The sequence below is a fragment of the Papio anubis genome, chromosome 9 (assembly GCF_008728515.1).
Source record: "Papio anubis isolate 15944 chromosome 9, Panubis1.0, whole genome shotgun sequence".
Taxonomy (NCBI): domain Eukaryota; kingdom Metazoa; phylum Chordata; class Mammalia; order Primates; family Cercopithecidae; genus Papio; species Papio anubis.
Genome location: NC_044984.1, coordinates 99,302,437 through 99,323,326, shown reverse-complemented (window position 1 = coordinate 99,323,326; position 20,890 = coordinate 99,302,437). Strand labels below are relative to the sequence as shown.

Sequence of the window (20,890 nt, the reverse complement as noted above, 5' to 3'; positions counted from 1 at the left end):
GAACCTCCACAAGGAATGCAGCCCTGCTGACACTTTGATTCTAGTGCAATGAGACATGTATTAGAACTTCTACCCTACCAAGCTGTAAGATAAAAAATCTGTGTTACTTTAAGCTACTAAGTTTGTGGTAATTTGGTACAGAAGCCTAGTATGTTGTTGTTGTTGTTGTTTTTACTATCAGGGCCTTCTCTCTTTCAGAATAATGTTAGTGAGATTCACAATTTTGTTAAGCATATCCATAATTTGTTTCATTTTATTACTGAGTAGTATTGCATTGGATGAATATACCCAAGTTAGGTTTTTCATTCTCCTGTTGATGAGCTTTTGAGTTCTTTCCAGTTATGTACTACTATGATAAAGCTGCTATTGGCAGTTTTATACAAGTCTTTTTGTGGATAGATGAGCCTCCATTTAAGGGAATGGTATCAGATATTGAGTTTCTATAGCCCTTAAACCAAACAGTATAGGGAAGCGCACATTCTCACCCCCCAGAAAAGCAGTCAATGCCTATATGTTCCTGAAAAATATCTTAGCCTTCAACATCCCAGTGTTGTGGAAATCATGTCTCCTGGCAAAAACCTAACAAAATCAGGTTAAGAAAGCCAAGATACTATAATATATAGTTAAGATTTTAAAATAAATTAATAATTCTGCTAGAACCAGAATAGAAAATCAAAATGCCAGTAGCAGCACCACTAATGGTAAAGGGAGATAAATGTAAATGTATCCATTCATTGATTGCAGGGGGAAAGTTATTGAGTGTTCACTTGGGGCTAACAACATCATGCTAGCCCGAGATATAAAGAACCTGTTGATAACCTAGTAGAGAAATGGACAGATAAGCAAACCTTTATGATTTGGTATTTTTAAGAGTTGATCATGTTATTCAATGGCTGTTACGGAAATAAAGAGGACTGATACCCTTAAGTCCACCTGGTGGGTGTGGATCCTGGAAGATTTCTGGGAGAAGAGAATGTCCTAGTTAAAGAGAACAGTCTAAAGTCTGGAGGCAGGAACTCGTGGGCATGGTTAAGGAACAACAGGGACCCAGTGAGCATTCAAGGACGGTGGACTTCTGCCTTCTCAGAGATACATTGTAAGGACAGCAGAAATAGAAATCCCTTGAAGCACTGTTAACAGCTGTTTTGAAACCTCATTTCTTGGCGTCTTAATTTAAAAGAATTTAAATAGGAGACACATGGCGTAGAGTAATTTATTGCAAAAGAAAAAGAGTATTTTGAAAGTTACATGCAGAAATAGACAGTACACCCTGAGAGAGAGAGAATTCAGGGTGGGCTGCTCGTAAGGGTGGTGCAGCGTTGATTATTGCTGGAGAAACTCCCTTTATGAGAGTCTTACATGGTTATTCATAAGGAGATGGGAAGAAGTGTTACTAGTAAGCAAGTTCTGGGTGGTCTTCTGGGTGCACATGCATACTTGTTCATATGTCGCATGTCTCATTAGCATCTTAAATCTCCACCCAGGAGTGTGTTTACTATTATACTGAGCAAAGCGTCAGTTTGAGGACAGGTAAAATTAAAATATGCATGCTTTTTACAAGGCAAAATCCCTACTGAAGATAGCTTTGCTTGAATGAACTCAATTCCAATGCAAATACTGAGGCTTACTGTGTTGGCCGTACGGTCACCATGGTTGCTGTGTTCCAAGAACATGGTCGTTTCCTTGACTACCTATCCTGCCTCAGCATTACCATGTACTTGTGGAGAAAAACTCGCAGCAGGGACCAATGAATAAGGTGCTCTGAGAGAGTACAAACATCACACTGAAATCCTTTCAATTACTAAAAGTCGCCCCTCTCTTTTTTCTGTACAAGTAGTTCCCTCTTCCTGGAATACTCTTTCCTTCCTTTCTTATCGCAAGTCCTAAAATTTCTCTTAGCATGTGTCTTAATTTGTTTTAAGTTGCTGTAACAGATTATCACCGACTGTGTAATTTATTTGGCTCACAGTTCTGAAGGCTGGAAAGTCTGAGATTGGGAGGCTGTATCTGGCAACGGCCTCCTTGGTGCTTCATAAAATGGCAGAAGGCATCACAAAGCGGGGTGTGTGTGTGTGTGTGTGTGCATGCATGCACGCATATGTATGTGAAAGAGCAAACATGCATGTGTGCAAGAGAAGGCGGAACTCAGTTTTATAACAAACCCACTCTCGTGATAATGAGCCCACTCCCAAGATAACAATCTTTTCAGGAGGGCAGAACTCTCATGACCTAATCATCTCTTAATCACCCACTTCTCAACACTGTTGTATCAGGAATTAATCTGCCAACACATGAGCTTTGGGGGACACATTCAAAGCACAGCAGCATGACTATTGATTCTTTAGCTCTTAGTCTAATATTACATCCTCTTAGAAGTCTTCCCTGATGTTTTTCTGCCCCCACCTCCAAACTTGGAATGATGCTTCTGTTTTGTGTAACTATAGCCCCTCAGACTTTCCCGACCATCACTGTTGATATTATATTGTTTATCTAATTATCTGGCTTCCCTGATAGGCAATGCAGCTGTAAACTCAGGAGTATTATTCTCATTTTACAGACATGGAATCTGAGGTACATTGTAGGGTAAAGCCTCTATTCCGCATCTATAAAACAGGAATGAAAATAGTACCTGTCTTAGAGAGCTGTCATGAGTACTGAAGGAGTTCATAGAGACAAGGCGGTTAGAACGGTAAACCCTCAGTAGGTGATCTCATACTTGCCTCAAGACTTTATTCTCACAGTCATTTCCACTGCAGCAAATGCGAATTCCATTCTTCTAGCTGCCTGAGCCAAAAACCTTGGAGGCATCTTTAACTCCTCTCTCCCTGCTGAACTCTACATTTAATCCATTAGGAAATCCTGTATTTCAGCTCTACTCTCAAACAAATGTATCAGAGTCCAGTGCTTTTCCTCAGTGCCCACCCTGGGCTAGGCTACCATCCCTCTCATCGGGATTATTACAAAAGCCTCCTCAGGGGTCTTCCTGCTTCTGCCCTGGCTTCCGCACTTGGCTCTCCACAGTGATCCCACTGAAACCTAAGCCAGAGTGGGCCACTTCCACTGAGATCCTTTTAGCGGCCCTCACCTTGCTCAGAGTCAAAGCCAATGGCCTGCAAGCGCTGCCCCTAGCCACTTCTCTGACTGCATCTGCAAATCTAATTTTTTCTTTTTTTATTCCTGGAGTCTCGCTCTGTTGCCCAGGCTGGAGAGCAGTGGTACAATCTTGGCTCACTGCAACTTCCGCCTCCCGGGTTCAAGCGATTCTCATGCCTCCCAAGTAGTTGGGACTACAGGCACGCACCACCAGGCTCGGCTAATTTTTGTATTTTTGTTAGAGACGGGGTTTCACCATGTTGGCCGGGCTGGTCTCGAATTCCTGACCTCAAGTGATTCACCCACCTCGGCCTCCCAATGTGTTGGGATTACTGGCATGAGCCACAGCACCTGGCCTGCAAATTTAATTTTGCTTCATCTCAACCACTTGATTACTTCACTACAGACACAGGAGACTCCTTGCTGTCTCTTAAACACAACATACACACTCCTGTCTTAGGACCTTTGTGCTTGCTGTACTTTCCCCAGATATCATTACCACTCCCTCACTCCTTTTTGTTCAAGCCATCAAGGTCTCCCTGGATTACTTTATATAAAACAGTCCCTGCTCCTCTCCACACCTTCCCCACCCCTGCCCCCAAACTCTCAGTTATAACTCTTTAACTCTATTTCTTTTCATAGTAGTTATCACCATATACCTAGATATATATTTGCTTATTTATTAGTTGTTTATTGTCTTTCCCCATTTGAACATGAACGCTGTAAGGCAGGCATTCCTTTATGTTGTTCGATACTGTATTCCCAGAGCATAGGACAGAGCATGGCATTTAGCTAAGTGCTCAAAAAATATTTATAAATGAATGAATGATGATTTATATTTGGCACAAAAGAGGCCCACAATAGCTACTTGTTGAATGAACGAACAAATGAATATTGTAGAGATTCCCAGGAAGGGCACTGATAATGGGGGTAGGGGCAGAAACTAGCACACGTGTCTGGAACGTTGGCTGCATGGGCTGCATGTGCCCTGAATTATGGTTTTTCTCTAGTTAATTTTCTTTATGGGCATTTTATATGGTTTGTGGGACCACTTTTAAGTAGGCCACATGGTGGTTCTTGAACCTCAGTAATCACCAGGAATACCCACAGAGATTCTTATTTAATGGGTCTGAGGTAGGACTTGGGAATTTGAGTAACTTTGAGCAAGGATTTAACCCTCGGTTTCCTCATATGTAAAATGGGATTATAATATCATTTTATAGAGTATCAGGATTAAAGAAAATAATCTATGCGAAGTGTCTCATACATAGTAAATATTAGATTCCCTTTGCTTCTGCTCAGGTTTTTGTTTTTGAGATGGAGTCTCACTCTGTCACCCAGGCTGGAGTGCAGTGGCGTGATCTTGGCTCACTGCAACCTCCACCTCCCAGGTTCAAGCAATTCTCATACCTCAGCCTCCTGAGTAGCCGGGCTAAAGGCTCATGCCACCACACCTGGCTAATTTTTGTATTTTTAGTAGAAATAGGGTTTCACCATGTTGGCCAGGCTGATCTCGAACTCCTGACCTCGAGTGATCCACCTGCCTCGGCTTCCCAAAAGTGCTGAATTACAGGCGTGAGCCACGACACCCCATCTGCTCAGGTTTTCTCTGAAGTTTAGAGGTTAAATTCTTATGAACAGTTCATTTTACACGCTCTCCTAAAATTTAGTTTTGATTCATCTCAATCCAGATCTCTACTTTGAGTTGCAGATTTATTTTTCAAACAGAGTCAGTATCTTCACTTGAATGTCTCATAGAGGTATCAAACTCAACATATCTAAAGCCACTCAAAATTGTCCCCTTCTGATCTCCTCCTCCACATTTCCCAAGTCAGAAAATGGCATAAGCTCAAGTTAGAAACTTGGGAGTAATTTTTTTACACTTTTTTTGCCTCTATCTTCCATGCATTCGATCAAATCCTTACAGTTCTATACCTGACCTGTATCTTCAATCCACCATCGTCTCCTAATCTCCATTGCCTGCAAACTGGTTGTCACACATCCTCTGTTGCACCTTTCTTATTCATTCTCCACTTTGCAGCCGGAATAATCTTTATTTTTTTTTTAAGAGACGGGGTCTCACACTCCGCTGCCCACGCTGGAATGCAGAGGCATGATCATAGCTCACTGCAGCCTCGAACTCCTGGGCTCAGTCAGGTGCGTGCCACCAAGCCTGGCTAATTTTATTTTATTTTTGTAGAGATGGGGGTCTGGGGATCTGGGGGTCTTGCAATGTTGCCCAGGCTGGTCTCAAACTCCTAGCCTCAAGTGATCCTCCCACCTCAGCCTCCCAACGTGCTGGGATTACAGGCGTGAGCCACCGCGTCCGGGATCATCTTTTACAAATGCAATTTCTCATGTCCAGATGGACCTTTTCAACTCTTCATTGGCTTCTTTTGTCTTTAGGATTAAGCCCAAAGTCCTTAACCTGACCCTCAAGGGCCCACCCACCTCTCCTTCCCAGGTAGCTCTCTCAGTCTAAGCACAGTGGCCTTTTCCCAAAGCCTTCACAGAACCCCTTCCTACCAAAGGGCCTTCAAAACTGCAGTTTCCACAGCTAAATGCACTGCCCACCCCACCCCCTTCTCTCTGTTGCCTGCCCTAACTCCTTATTCTTCAAGGCTGAGATTTAATGTCACTTCCTCAAGGAGATCTTTCTTACCCCCTAGCACAGACAGGCTCCTTTGTTATACACTCTTATAACTCTCAGGCTTTTTTCCAGCAATCACAACAGCATTACTACACAGCCTCATTCCAAGCCACTTGCTTCACATTTGAAGTTGCCAGCTGTCAGACGGGAGATGAAGTAGCAATGGGATTGTTGTTGTCTGCACCCATTAGGACCCTGTTTTTCACAAGGGGGCATTTCCTCATCCGATTCCAATGTGAGTTATTTGCAGGGCTGAAATTTGATTTAAATTTGAATTCCAACTTGAAGCTTAACATAACTCCAAAGTACTACTTTGCGGTACTGAATGAAGAATATAAGCCTGCCACATGCCATGTAATGCTCTGAAGGACAGTAGAAACCACCAGCTCGCTCAGAAAAAAATGGAAGAATTTTCAAAACCAAGAGAGGCTGGCTTCCGTATATGCTTTGTGTAGAAATCTTGAAAGACTACACACTCAGGGGAGGAACACTTACCGGGTGGAACTTCTGCCAGACTTTCAAGAGCAGCTACTTTCTAATGATCTGCAATTCAAAAAACAACCAGAACAAAAACCAGTTGGAAATGCAGTCAAAACATTGCTTTTCCATATTCCTTGCAATTATACTTTCATTTTTAGGTGGTGAGGAACACCAGGATGAACCATTATAAAAAGCATGACTGCAGATGGCCAAGAGTGATACGGACGCACCCTTCACCCTGAAGGTGAAGGTTAAAGCTCAGAGTCTGATTGCAAAGGATAAGGGGGGAAAAAAAACAACAACAAAAAACAAAAAACAAAAAACAAAACCTGGATACATGTATGCCGGTGTCCTTCAGCACCAGAAAAAGCTGCTACTAAATCACTGGTGTGGGTTGGAATTGGTAGAGGCTTTGATTTGAGGAAAAGAGTATCATTAGCTGTGTCATTTTGAGTTGTTTTAGAGACAAGGTCTCACTCTGTGTCCCAGACTGGAGTGCACTGATGTGATCACAGCCCCCTGCAGCCTTGAACTCCTGGGCTCAAGCGATCCTCCTACCTCAGTCTCCTAGCTACTTCGGGTCTCTCTGTGTTTACCCAGGCTGGTCTCAAAATTCCTGGCCTCAAGCGATCCTCTCGCCTGGTCCTCCCAAAGTGTTGAAGTTACAGGCATGAGCCACCAATCCTAGCAATAGCTGTGTAATTTGTAAAGTAACAGGCTTCGTACCAACACCTTGCTTTTGTTCACTGTAGTATCCCTGGGGTGTGTCTCATTCCCTGAATCATACACAGTAGATGCTCAATAAATAGTTTTGTAAATAAAATAAATGAGCTCTTGGATTTACCTGCAGACTTTGGATCAGTTTGATCTAGGTTTAAAAGCAAGTGTGGGGAAACTTGAAAAGCCTGGCACCCCAGCCAACTCCTCAGCGCCCCGTGTGCTTGGCGCCTACACCTGCCTGGCACGGGGAGGGTGCTACGGGGCTGCCCTAAACCTCACCCCTTCGGCGGTGGTCCCTGCCCTTCTCGGCTCCTGCACTGCCCACACTATGCGCTGCCGGGCCGAAAGACACGTGCTTCGGTTTTAAGCCCTGTCTGCAAGAAATGTGACCTCAGCCAAAAACAGGCCGCTGGTCTGAGAAGAGAAATCATGAGTCATGGATTCGGGGGTTCGGACCTTGGAGCAGGCGGTGAAGTGGGCGTGCGTGGGCTGGTGGGGAAGAGGGCTGCCGAAGGACGCCACAGCCCTTCTCTCCTGGGCAGGATCCCCAGAAAACTGCCCCCTCGCCGTCGTCCAGCGCCCCCGTTCCCGACAGCTGTCTGCCAGGGCGCGGCCGGGGTCCGGGCGGGGCGGCGCTGTCGCTCCAGATTGCCGCCCCGCGGGCCACATCACCAAGGCCCGGGCTTCCCCGGCGGCGGCGCGGCTGCGCTTGCGCGGGACTGCCGCGCGGGGGCGGGGCGGCAGGGAGTCAGGGGGCCGCGGGCGCCAGCGGCCGGGCTGTCAGCTCGGAGACGCCGCCGACCGAGGAGGCGCGGGAGCAGGAAGGAGCCGTGGGCTGGGAGCCGCTGTCCTCCCCGCCACCACCGGTGCTGGGGACTAGGTGAATGCCCCTTCCATCCCCCGCCCCGGGTGTCTCGGTCCGGTCTGAGGAGACAGGGACCCTTCTCCTCACACCGGCCGCTGCCGCCGCCGCGCTCCGGCACAGGTGACCGTGGAGGGGAAGTCTCGGCTTCAGCCGCTGCACCGCGTTCGGGCGCATCCCAGGTGCAGGAGGGAGGTGGGGCCGAGAGGCCTGGGCTCGGGACCCGGCGGCGGGGGCGCGGGGAGCGGTGGGAGCGGTCCCGCCCGAGTCGCCGTGCCCCCTGCGGACGCCTCCCGGGGCCGCCGGGTAGCGCCCGAGCCAAGGCCCCCGCGCCTGCCCCACATCGGGCGATGGGGAGCTGCTCCGCGGCCGCCGCGGATGAGCGGTCTCGGGCGCCCAAGGCAGGGGCAGGCGGCGGGTGGTTGACTGAGTGATGGCTGAAGGTGAGCTGGGATGGAGATGCTGCGAGGCTGGCTCGGGCACACCCCATATGCCTGTTCAGGGCTCCGCGAGGGCCCCGTCACGCTGTTCTTTCATTCTTCTCTTTATGTATATGGAGGATATCTCAATTTTAAAAGCCCAAATGCTCATTTATAGAGAGAGATGACACATATGTATGTGCTACCTATATACATTGATATGTATATTACGTATATATGTCATCTTTTTTTGTAGTGGACAATTTGTAAATTGAGATGTACATCACATGCCATAAAACTCATTCTTCTAAAGTGTGGCTTTTAATATATTCACAAAGTTTTCCAAATATGACCACTATCCAGATCATCATCCCCAAAAGAAACCCTGTCTCTCTTAGTAGTCACTCCTCATTTCCCCTTGACCCCACCCCACTAGCCACCACTAATCTACTTGCTGTTTCTGTGGGTTTGCCTGTTGTGGAAATCTCATATAAATGGAAGCGTACAATATGTGGCTTTTTGGTCTGGCGTCTTTCACATACCGTAATGTGTTCAAGTTTCACTCATGTTGTAGTATGTATCAGTACTTTACTTTTTAGCATATTAATATTGTTGTATCAGTGTACCACATTTGTTTATTCATCAGTTAGTGAACATTTGGGTTGTTTCCAGTTTTTGGCCATTGTGTGTAATGCTGCTATGCACATTTGTGTACAGGTTTTTGTGGACATGTGTTTTCAGTGCTCTTGGGTATATACCTAGGAGGGCAATTGCTCTGTGTTTAACTTTTTGAGGAACTGCCAAGCAAAGCAGCTGTACCATTTTACATTCCCACCAAGCAGTGTATGAGGGTTCCAATTTCTTCACATCTTCCCCAAGGCTTGTTACTTTTTACTGGTTATTTTTTATTATAGCCATCTTAGTGAGTGTGGAATGGTATCTCTTTGTGGTTTTGATTTGCATTTGTCTAATGAATGGAGATGCTGAGCATCTTTTCATGTGCTTATTGGCCATTCATATATTTTCTTTGGAGAAAATGTCTGTTCATATCTTTTACCCATATTTTAATTGGGTTGCTTGGCTTTTTCTTTTTATTTACTTATTTATTTATTTATTTATTTTGGAGACTCTCAGTCTGTCACCCAGGCTGGAGTGCAGTGGTGCAATCTTGGCTCACTGCAACCTCCACCTCCGGGGTTCAAGCGATTCTCCTACCTCAGCCTCCCGAGTAGCTGGGACTACAGGCATGCACCACTTTGCCTGGCTAATTTTTGTATTTTTAGTAGAGACATGGTTTCACCATGTTGGCCAGGTTGGTCTCCAACTCCTGAATTCAGGTGATCTGCCCACCTCGGCTTCCCAAAGTGCCGGGATTACAGGCATAAGCCACCGCGGTCAGTCTGGGTTGCTTCACTTTTTATTGAGTTTTATTGTTCCTTTATGGAAAAAAATTCTATTAATAGGTTTGGATACTGGCACTGACTTGAAAAAAATCCAGCCAATCTGATACTGAAAAATTTAATGCTTACTATTGGGTAAAGGTTGAATAAGTGCCACTTCAGTCTGTAAGAATACCCTACCTGTTCATTCTTGGACATCTTACTGCCCCTTTACATTTACTGCCCTGGTGTTTTGAGCAAGGCTACAGAAGGCATATTCCTGACTGGAGTCAAGAGAGACCACCCTTAATTGGTACTTTCATATATTCTATGCTCAATTTGAAAATCCCTGTTATCACTTTAATTGCAAGTAATTTATATTGGTGGCCAGCTGAACAAACTAACAATAAATGGCAAGAACAAATTACTCAAATTTTTATATGTTTAACTTCTCAGTAAAGTGGAGAATCTTGTTTTCTTAAGTTTGTGCAGTGTAGTTTTTATTACAATTATGTTCACGTGTGGGTGGTAAATAACTATTTTTGATGGCACAAAGGTTAAGAGCCACTTACAGCTAAATGAATGCTGCTGTGCTTATTTCATGGTTAATTTCTGAGTGCACACAAATTCACCATCAGGTCTTTCATAGCAAAAAACACCTAAAAAGACCTGATGTTACCTCCCAGGAATTCAATTTTCCACTGATCTAATATGATTGTTGTTAAAGAAAAAAGTTATCCAATGATACTTGTTAAAGCGTGGTAAAGAAGTCTATTCAGGACGACTGTGATAGGTGAGGGGACCATGGAATGAGATTTTGCAGTGTGGGAGGAAGACTAGGCTCAATTCTGAATATGGCATGGGCAAATGGGAATTTATAGCCAAGGAGCAGTGTTATGGTCAGTGGACAGAAAAGTACTGAGAGGAAACATCGGGGGTAATGGATATTCAGACCAAACCAACCTAACAGGATTCTTGCTGAAGAGAGGCCAGAGTGATCAGACACCACCTGGGGGACAGTGGAAGATGAGGAACCTAATCAGATTGTGAGGTTAATCAGGTAGCAAGGGTAATCAGAAAGCCAGGGCCGGCTGGGTGCAGTGGTTCATGCTTCTAATCCCAGCACTTTGGGAGGCCGAGGCGGGCTGATCACCTGAGGTTGGGAGTGCTAGACCAGACTGGCCAACACGGTGAAACCCTGTCTCTACTAAAAATAAAAAATTAGCCTGGTGTGGTAGCGGGCGCCTGTAATCTCTGCTACTCGGAAGGCTGAGGCAGGAGAATTGCTTGAACCCAGGAGGCGGTGGAGGTTGTAGTGAGCTGAGATCACGTCACTGCACTCCAGCCTGGGGTGACGGAGCAAAACTTTGTCTCAACTCGAGGAAAAAAAAAAAAAAAAAAGCGAGGGCCAAGAGTCAGGGGCTCTTGCTAAACTGACTTAGCAAGGTTCTTTGATAAAACCGCATTTTACAAGGAAGCGTGCAGATGGGCCTAGGAGAAGGTTCAGGGGCCTGAGTAAAATTTCGTCAAGAAAAGAATCTTTGTCATTGTTTAAAAGTATACTTCCCAATTTCCAAAACTTTATGGAAATACAAGTAAAGGTTTTCCAATGGAAATAATAGGTAAGCAACTGATAAAAAGCATGTGAAGCACAGCCTTACTCTGCTCATCAACCTATACAGGACAAAATGATAGATGTACAAATTAACCCTTTTATGCCCCTGCCTTTATTTAGAAGAATGAGGCTGGTAATTTCAGGTTTATAACCCAAAATGTGTTTCCACTTTGTTTTAACTAATGAAATTATTATCAAACATATTGAAAATATCAACTATCCAACCTAATATTGATTGTTACCAACTTACTCAATGATGTACAAATATCCTGCAGCTACAGATGTTTTCCCAAATTGTCCTTCTCTGCCTCCTGGAGTTTTTAGTGGCTCTTATTGGGAAGGACTGAAAGTAGAGGGCAGTGACAATTGGGAAACGACATGGAGATATCCCTGAGAAGTGATGGTCACAGCTGACCTGTCTCTTTTATGGTAGATGAGGGTAGAGACCTCTTTTCTTCTCTCTGAACGTACTGTAGTTAGATTTATTTAGCTTAAAAATAACAAATATAGAACTATTTAGATGTAAATGACTAGAACTGTCAGTTACTCTATTTTAATGTGAATAGATTTAATCAGATTGCTTTCTTCTTGGTTAGCTACACTAAGGAAGTGGGAGTTTTGATTTGAGGAGGGATAGGAGATGTAAGTATTATGGGATCATGGAACATTTTGGAATTTTGGGCAAAATTTGCCCTATTTCTGAAAGTGAGGATGTTAAAAATGGAAAGCTTCAGATAGCGTGAGGGATCTGAAACATGAGAAAAGAAAAGCAAGACTGAAACAATTTGGAAGGAAAGGTTGTAGGATATAAAGACAGATTCGATTTATTTAGACATTTTTGCCCAAGAAAAATGTCTGAATAGGAAAAGTGGGAACCTTTTCCTTCATTTGATCCCTCTTCCCTTTTGCCCGCCTGCTTCTCCATGCTAACTGTTCTAGGACCCGGAAATCAGACTGGGATTACTGTTGTTCGTGTTGAAGCTTTCAAGTGTGCTAGTTACACCCCTTTTCTCTCCAGATTCTAGTCAAATTGAGATCAGACTCAAGCCAGATGAGGATTTAAATACTATTAAAATAGTAGTGTAATTTTCATTTCTGATAAAGCTAGACTGGGGAACTGAGCTTAGACCCATGCTTACTGTTCTTTCTTAATTTACCTACCCAGATGAAACTGTTGCACCAGGAAATGGAAGGGAAAGTCCTGTCCTAAGGAGCTTATCTTGTAGGAGTTACAATGGAAAGGAAAACTTTCTGTCCTTGAGGGCACAGCAAGTCCAAGAGAGCCAGTGAGAGCTCAGGGGTGGAGCCTGTCTGAAAAGTTGACCTTTATACCTATCCTAGCAATTAGATAAGTCACTTTCCTGCGGGAGGAACCAGTGATGGGGGTGGAGAGAAAGAAAATTGTTCCTTTAATCTTGTTTTCTCCTACTTAGAGGAGTGCAAGTTCTGTTGTCATTGCAGAGAGAAGTAAACAGCCATCCTCTCATAGTTAAGTATGTTATGGAAAATAGTGTTTTGTAGGCTAGCCTAGGAACTAATTCACCATTTATAAAAATGAACTGACTATATATTTTCCTTGGAAATAGCTAAATCTCTTAGAAACTTTTGAGTGATTATTTTACTGTGTGGTTAAATATATAGATTATTCAAGTATATTTCCTTGTTTTACCAGTACTGGTTAAATATTTATGGAATGTCTAATACATAACAGGCACTGGGCTAGGCTTTGGGATTCTGTGATGAACAAGAATGGGTCCTTGCTCTAGTTTACTACCTAGAAAAACAATTAGTACAAGTTCCATTACAATAAAGCATAATAAGCATTGGTTAAGTGTAGAGTGCTTTGGAACGACAGAAGAAGGGGAACTTATCTATGAGGGCCAGGGACATGATGTTTAAGAGCTGAGATCTTAAGTTGAATAGGAAGTAGCTAGGTAAAAGGGAAGAGTGAGGTTGACCAAAAGTGTTTTGAGCAAAAAGAACATGTGGAAAGGCCAAGAGGTGTGCGAATGTGGTACACTAAAGTGACATATTTTTTTCTTTAACTGCAGGCACCTACTAGTAGATTGTGGAAGCAAATTAGTGAGTTGTAATCCAGATTTTTTTTTTTTTAAAGAAATACAGTAGAAAATCAGGGTGTGTCACTCAGATACTTACTGGATTGTAGGAGTAAGTAGGGGTGTTTATGCAGGATTTAGTTAATGTTGTTAAAGAATTTGGATTTATATTAGTGGAAATAACAAGCTATTGAAAAGTTCTAATGGGGGCTGATTAGAGATCTTTAGAAAAAGATCTCTTTGAGTACCTGGTCTTTCTTAACTCGAATGTAAATTTCAAATTCATTGGCCCAGCATTACAGGTATTCCAAAACCTGGTTCCAATCTATTTCTTGTAAAAAATCTTCCTACTGTTTTTGTTATTGGAATCTCCCAGTTCATAAAGATTCGTTTGCCTAAGTACCTTTGCACCAAGACCAAAAGGTCTGTGAGAACAGATTTCTCTGGCAACTAGTATAGTGCCTGGCTCACCATAGAGACTAAGCAAATCTTCGTTGATAGAGTCTAACTACCTTTAATATGAAGAACGTTATGCAGTAGTAGACATGACGTTGCTGTTTCTAGTAATGTCTGCTTTGGGACAAAGAAAAAGTTTTCATTCAAATTTTTTTTCTCAGTTGAAATCATCTTAGTGATAGAATTGCATACATTTATTAAAAGATAATTTAACAAAGGTCATTCTTATATCGAAACAGTAGTAGAGATAATAAAAAGGACAATGAACATTGTGGTTTTGATGTTTCTTCTCCCAGGGAGTACAGGGCAGTGACACAGATTGCTCACAGGAGCAGCCAATCCAGAAACCATTTCTGTTTTGTTCAAATTTAGAGGCATTCTCTGAGCACTCACCCAAAGGCAGTTTTAGAAAAATGGCTAAGGACAAAAGGAATAAATTATTAGGTTGGTGCAAAAGTAATTGCAGTTTTTGCAATTAAAAGTAATGACAAAAACTGCAATTACTTATGCACCAACCTAAATGGATGAAAATATATCAATCATATGAGCTTAATGAAGAGTCAACGGTAAATAGATTTTGTTCTTACAAATGAAAATAGAACATCCATATAGCCTAAAGAATTTACAAATAAGAATTTAATGATGTCAGTTTGTTGCCAGAGAATGAATGATTCTTCTGTCACAGTATTATGACTTCACAGAAGTAAATTGTGAAACCCAACCATAAAGGAAGAATTCTTTCAGTGTTTGGTTCTGATCAGTGGTAAAATAAGTTATGAAAAGTTCATGAAAGATAAGGAAATTTCAGTTCTGATTCAATTTATCTTACTAAATTTTTGATTTGTGAAAATTTTGCTCATTAATTTTTAAGTTAGGGTTTATGTATCTTAAACTGGAATGCCAAAATCAAATTTTGCTAATATGGGATGGCTTTTAAAAAGCACTCAGAGAATTTTATCTTTTTATATTCCTCAGAGTCTTATTTTAAGCAGTACATTGTAGAACTAAATGGAAACTGTTAACTTGTATAAATTTCTCCTAAGGAAATAACTCTAAATGTGGGAAAGTATTAGGCACAGAGATATTCATTTTCATTGCAATGTAATTTAGCCAAATAATGTCCTGCTATAGGGAAATTATTTACTAAAATATGGCAATCCATTTGAAAAAGTTTAACCGTTAAAAATTCTTTTATAGAGCAGTAGTTTCTTCCTGTTAATTACTTTTTAAATCAAAAAGTAAAAAGTACTCAATTTAAAGAGAAGTTCAAATAATATAAAAATATGCAGAATCAAAAAAAGTGAAAATGGTATTTCAATCTTGCTTATATTACTGCTTACCCCTCCCCCAGCCACTTCAATCTAGGCATACCCAGTTCCTTAGAGGTAAATGCTTTGAGCACTTTGGTATTTGCCTTGCAGATCTTTTTCTAATCCAGTGGTTTTTAAACTGTGAGGAGGAGTTTCAGGGTCTTCTCAAGTTGGATAACATGGGGACCCAGTGGTTGGAAACCAGGGTGCTTCAATGGGTACTACTTTGCTTTTACAAAACTGTTTTATTTGTTAGGATTTCACATAGGGTTTAATTTAAATAAAGGGTTCCTCTGCATTGAAAATAAAGGTTTAGCCAACCACAGTTCCTGTAGTCCCAACTACCTCAGGAGACTGAGGTGGGAGGATGGCTTGAGTTCAGGAGTTCGTGACCCACCCTGGGAAAAGTAGTGAGACTGTGTTCATTCTCACAGTGCTATAAAGAAATACCCAAGACTGGCTAATTTATGAAGGAAAGAGGTTTAATTGACTCACAGTTCTGCATGCGGAGGCCTCAGGAAACTCATAGTCGTGGTGGAAGGCAAAGGGGAAGCAAGGGCCTTCTTTACATGGCAACAAGAGAGAGAAAAGTGTGAGGAGCGAAGGCAGAACAGTCCCTTATAAAACCATCAGATCTCATGAGAACTCACACACTTTCACGAGAACAGCGTGGGGGAATCCACCCCCATGATCCGACTACCTCCGTCCAGGTCTCTTTCTGGACACGTGGGGATTATGGGGATTACAATTCAAGATCAGATTTGGGTGGGGACACAACCAAAGCATATCAGAGCCCCTGTCTCAAAATTAAAATCAATGAATAAATGGAAGTTTAAAAACAACTGTCCTAATTTAGAAAACAAAGTCCTAAGCCCCCTAGTCAGGCATTCCATGTCTTCCCCAAGTTTCTCATTTTGCTGCTTGGTCATATTGAATCTTCTCTTCATATCTTCCCATTTTCCCATCATTTTCTGCCTGATTACCGTTCACCTCATTGAAAGGCACTTTTCCGTCTCTCCCCTCCCAGCCTCCCCTCAATTTCTCTAAATCTTTTTTTTTTTTTTTTTTTTTTTTTGTTTTTTTTTGTTTTGTTTTTGAGACGGAGTCTCGCTCTGTCGCCCAGGCTGGAGTGCAGTGGCCAGATCTCCGCTCACTGCAAGCTCCGCCTCCCGGGTTCGCGCCATTCTCCTGTCTCGGCCTCCCAAAGTGCTGGGATTACAGGCTTGAGCCACCGCGCCCAGCCAATTTCTCTAAATCTTACCTTTTCTTAAAGGTTCAGTGTACCAGCCAGGCACGGTGGCTCACGCCTGTAATCCCAGGACTTTGGGAGGCTGAAGTAGGCGGATCACCTGAGGTCGGGAGTTTGAGACCAGCCTGCCCAACATGGAGAAGCCTCGTCCCTACTAAAAATACAGTATTAGCCAGGCGTGGTGGCGCATGCCTGTAATCCCAGCTACTCAGGAGGCTGAGGCAGGAGAATTGCTTGAACCCAGGAGGCAGAGATTGTGGTGAGCCGAGGTTGCGCCATTGCATTCCACCCCGGGAAACAAGAGCGAAACTCTGTCTTAAAAAAAAAAAAAAGTTTAGCTCACCATCATTTTGTTCATTCCTCCTTTCAGCTTGTAGTTGGTGAACACTTACATTTTGTCCAATACTGTGTAGGTAATATGCAGAGTTTTGTAGCAAAAGCTCATAGACTAATAAAGGATGATCTTAATGTAAATAGGTGAAATAATGTGTTATAAAGCAAGAGCATTCCGGCAGCAGGTACTAAAGTTTTAAGTGGTCTCTTATTTCTTCCACACTGTTTTATATTGGTACTTATAAACAAGGCAATTTATGATATGATTACTTTTCTGGATCTTCAGAAAATATTTGTTCATTTTATTTATTTATTTATTTGTTTGAGATGAAATTTGTCTCTTGTTACCCAGGCTGGAATGCAATGGTGCGATCTTGGCTCACCGCAACCTCTGCCTCCTGGGTTCAAGCAGTTCTTCTGTCTCAGCCTCCCGAGTAGCTGGGACTACAGGTTTGCGCCACCATGCCCAGCTAATTTTGTATTTTTAGCAGAGACAGGGTTTCTCCATGTTGGTCAGGCTGGTCTTGAACTTCCAACCTCAGGTGATCCGCCTACCTCGGCCTCCCAAAGTCCTGGGATTACAGGCGTGAGCCACCGTGCCCAGCCATATTTGTTCATTTATTGAGTAACAGAAGATAGTGCAGAGATAGTTCACTTATGAATCAGAGGTGAAACCTGGGAAGGAGCTATTTCCATTCTTGAGCAATAAATTGTGTTCAAAAATAACTTGAATCCAGTTTACTGGGTTCCAGTGTTGGGCATGAAAGGAGCTGAGAGGGAACACTGATGATACACCTTGGTTCTATCATCCTCGTGCCCATGGCTGCGTACACTGTTGCTGGAGGATTAGAACACAGAGAAATATCTGCAGTGGCTTCCTTATCATTAACTGGTTAGTCAGAAAGTCATGAACTCAAGTCCTGTGTCTTTATCTTACTAACGTTGTAACTTTGGGCATATTATCTAACCTCTCTGAGATGCAGTTTTGTAAACTGTAAAGGATGAATATACCTATCTTCTAGGTTTTTCACAAAAGATAAAATGAGGTCAGTATATATAAGAGAAACCGATTCTTTTTGCTTTAAGTAGTGTTGATGTAGATAGAATGGGTGATCTCCTTTCCTTTAGGTTTAAGTTTTTACATATTTTGTAGGACTTATTGATTAGAGTTTAGTTCTTTGGAGCAGTGCTTTTTTAGTCTGAGCGTGGCATTTTGATAAGCTATTCATATTCCTGGTAAGTGTAAATGATATAGTAAGCAAATTAGGCCAAAGGACTACTTCCTGGAGAAATAAACATTTTTTTCATCATTATCCAATGTATTCTACTGGGACTTAACAAAGGGCTACTGTTATAAATATGACAAAGAAAGCAAAATTTTTAGGGATCCCTAGCTCCCAAAAGCTCAGCTGCTACATTTTATCTGCTACATTCACCTGTCTTTTAGATAAGAAACAATAAAGAATTTCCATAACAACAATTTTAATTATTTCAGAGAAAAGTCAGCAAACTGTGTTGTCACATTTCTAGATTAGTGGAGTTTCAAAATGACCCCAGGCAAACTCATGGTGGATTCTAATGCTTTCATGAGTTCTGGTTGAGTAGACTTAGTTCATTAGCCCAGGATAACCCTTATTGTGTGAGTTAAGATAATCTGGTTTATTTTTTTATTTTTATTTTTTTTTTTTTGAGACGGAGTCTCGCTCTGTCGCCCAGGCTGGAGTGCAGTGGCCGGATCTCAGCTCACTGCAAGCTCCGCCTCCCGGGTTTACGCCATTCTCCTGCCTCAGCCTCCCGAGTAGCTGGGACTACAGGCGCCTGCCACCTCGCCCGGCTAGTTTTTTTTTGTATTTTTAGTAGAGACGGGGTTTCACCATGTTAGCCAGGATGGTCTCGATCTCCTGACCTCGTGATCCGCCCGTCTCGGCCTCCCAAAGTGCTGGGATTACAGGCTTGAGCCACCGCGCCCGGCCCAGATGTCTTTTGTGAATTAAAATATATGTGAGATATGATATTTAGATTAAAAAAAACAGTATTAGGGCTAGTTCCTAATCCAACTTTCATTGTCTTTTTTTCCTTTTAAAACATTGTGATTCCCTGAAGACTCGTACTTTTTGGTATATATATGTACTGTTTAGTATGTATTTATATTCGTCAGTGCACACACACATATATATGTAAAATATGTATGTAATTTAAAAATATACTGGCAGTTTAATGAAAAATAGAATGTTATATAAAATATAAATACTAAAATCCAGTTGATTTTTTAATAGAAAATTAGAACAAAACAGTTTATGTTAAAATTAAAAGCCAGTGGCCAGGCATGGTGGCTCACACCTGGAATCCCAGCACTTTGGGAGGCTGAGGCAGGTGGACCTGAGGTCAGGAGTTCCTGACCAGCCTGGCCAACATGGTGAAACTTCGTCTCTACTAAAAAGATAAAAATTAGGCCGGGCGCGGTGGCTCAAGCCTGTAATCCCAGCACTTTGGGAGGCCGAGACGGGCGGATCACGAGGTCAGGAGATCGAGACCATCCTGGCTAACACAGTGAAACCCCGTCTCTACTAAAAAAAACAAAAAAGAAAAAAATTAGCCGAGCATGGTGGTGCACACCTGTGGCCCCAGCTACTCAGGAGGCTGAGGCAGAAGAATTTCTTGAACCCAGGAGGTGGAGGTTGCAGTGAGCCGAGATCGCACTGCTGCACTCCAGCCTCAGCAACAGAGTGAAACTCTGTCTCAAAAAAAAAAAAAAAAAAAAAGATAAAAATAAATTAAAAGCCAGCAATTCAGTACAGTAATGTACAACATTTTTGTGATTGTATGACGTATATTTCATTAGTAAGAAGAGAAAGAGGTGGGAAGTTAAATTTTGAGCCTTTTATGAAAATGTGTAATAATAGTGATGAATAATAATAATATTAGCTAACATTTATTGAAGTCTGTTCTAAGCACTTTATATGTATTAAGTCATTTAATCCCCACAATAAACCAGTGAAGGAGATGTATTTACATGAGAAAACTGAGGTATGGAGGCATAGGTCCCACCGTTTGTGAAAGTCGGGATGTAAGCCAGTTTGACTCTGAAGCCCTAGCTCTTAATTGCTCTTATTATCATTATTGTGTTGACACTTCTTGACAGTTAGTTTTTGGAAGCAGATTGTCTCTCGTAATTGAAGTGTAAAGATTTGACAAATAAGTCACTTGAAATTCCCCCATAAAAATCACTCAATACAAGTCATATTTCATCAAATGAAAGCATTGCAAACATCTCAGTAAACTTTGTACAATTTCAAACATAGCATAAAGTACTTGCCATAAAGATTCCACATGAATAATACAACTTTAAATAAGTAGTTAGTATTCTCTTTTTAAAAATGTGCCTGGGCCAGGTGTGGTGGCCCATACCTGTAAACCCAACACTTTGGGAGCCCAAGGTGGGAAGACAGCTTGTGGCCAGGAGTTCAAGACCAGCCTGAGCAATGTAGTGAGACTGTCTCCACAAAAACTTTTTAAAGATTAGTTCCAGTTACTAGGGAGGCTGAGGTGGGAAGATTGCTTGAGCCCAGGAGTTCAAGGAAAAAGTGAGCCAGGATCACACCACTGCACTCCATCCTGTTGCTCCTGGGCAACAGCGTGAGACCATATCTCTACCAAAAAAAAAAAAAAAAAAGAAAGAAAGAAAAAGAAAATGCCTGATTGAAATTTGTAAACTTAGTTATGGGATTTTGATTGTTTAAGGATTTTATAACCTGAATTTAAAACTCCTATGCTACTTCTTAGAATAAAAAATGTATTCCTTTCTCAATCCTTGGGAACAATGCTTCATATGCAGTCGAAGCATGTTTGAGCGCTAGAAAGGGTTGCCAAAAAAGATTTTAAAAAATTAATGTTTTATCATTTTTTAAAAACAATGAAGTAGAATTCATGGGGAAAAATCATACCTTTTTGTGACTCTTTTTTTTTTTTTTTTTTTTTTTTTTGAGACGGAGTCTCTGTGCCCAGGCTGGAGTGCAGTGGCGCCATCTCAGCTCACTGCAAGCTTCACCTCCTGGGTTCACGCCATTCTTCTGCCTCAGCCTCCCGAGTAGCTGGGAGTAGTGCCTGCCACTACGCCCGGCTAATTTTTGTATTTTTAGTAGATACGGGGTTTCACCATGTTAGCCAGGATGGCCTCAATCTCCTGACCTCGTGATCCACCCGCCTTAGCCTCCCAAAGTGCAGGGATTACAGCCATGAGCCACTGTGCCCTGCACCTTTTTGTGAC

At 42.3% G+C, this 20,890-nt stretch overlaps 1 protein-coding gene across 4 annotated transcripts in view; it reads left to right on the top strand.

The window, feature by feature from the left end:
• The first annotated feature begins 7,700 nt into the window (after nt 1–7,700).
• SLC41A2 (solute carrier family 41 member 2) overlaps nt 7,701–20,890 on the top strand; it is a 139,347-nt gene continuing 126,157 nt past the window's right edge. For 2 of the 4 annotated variants that reach the window (XM_021922840.2, XM_031650712.1), the window contains exon 1: nt 7,701–7,823. The gene's annotated coding sequence lies outside the window, so the exon portion shown is untranslated. Of the gene's footprint in view, nt 7,929–20,890 lie in introns of all 4 variants that reach the window. The other 2 variants (XM_021922838.2, XM_031650711.1) reach the window with 2 other exon arrangements.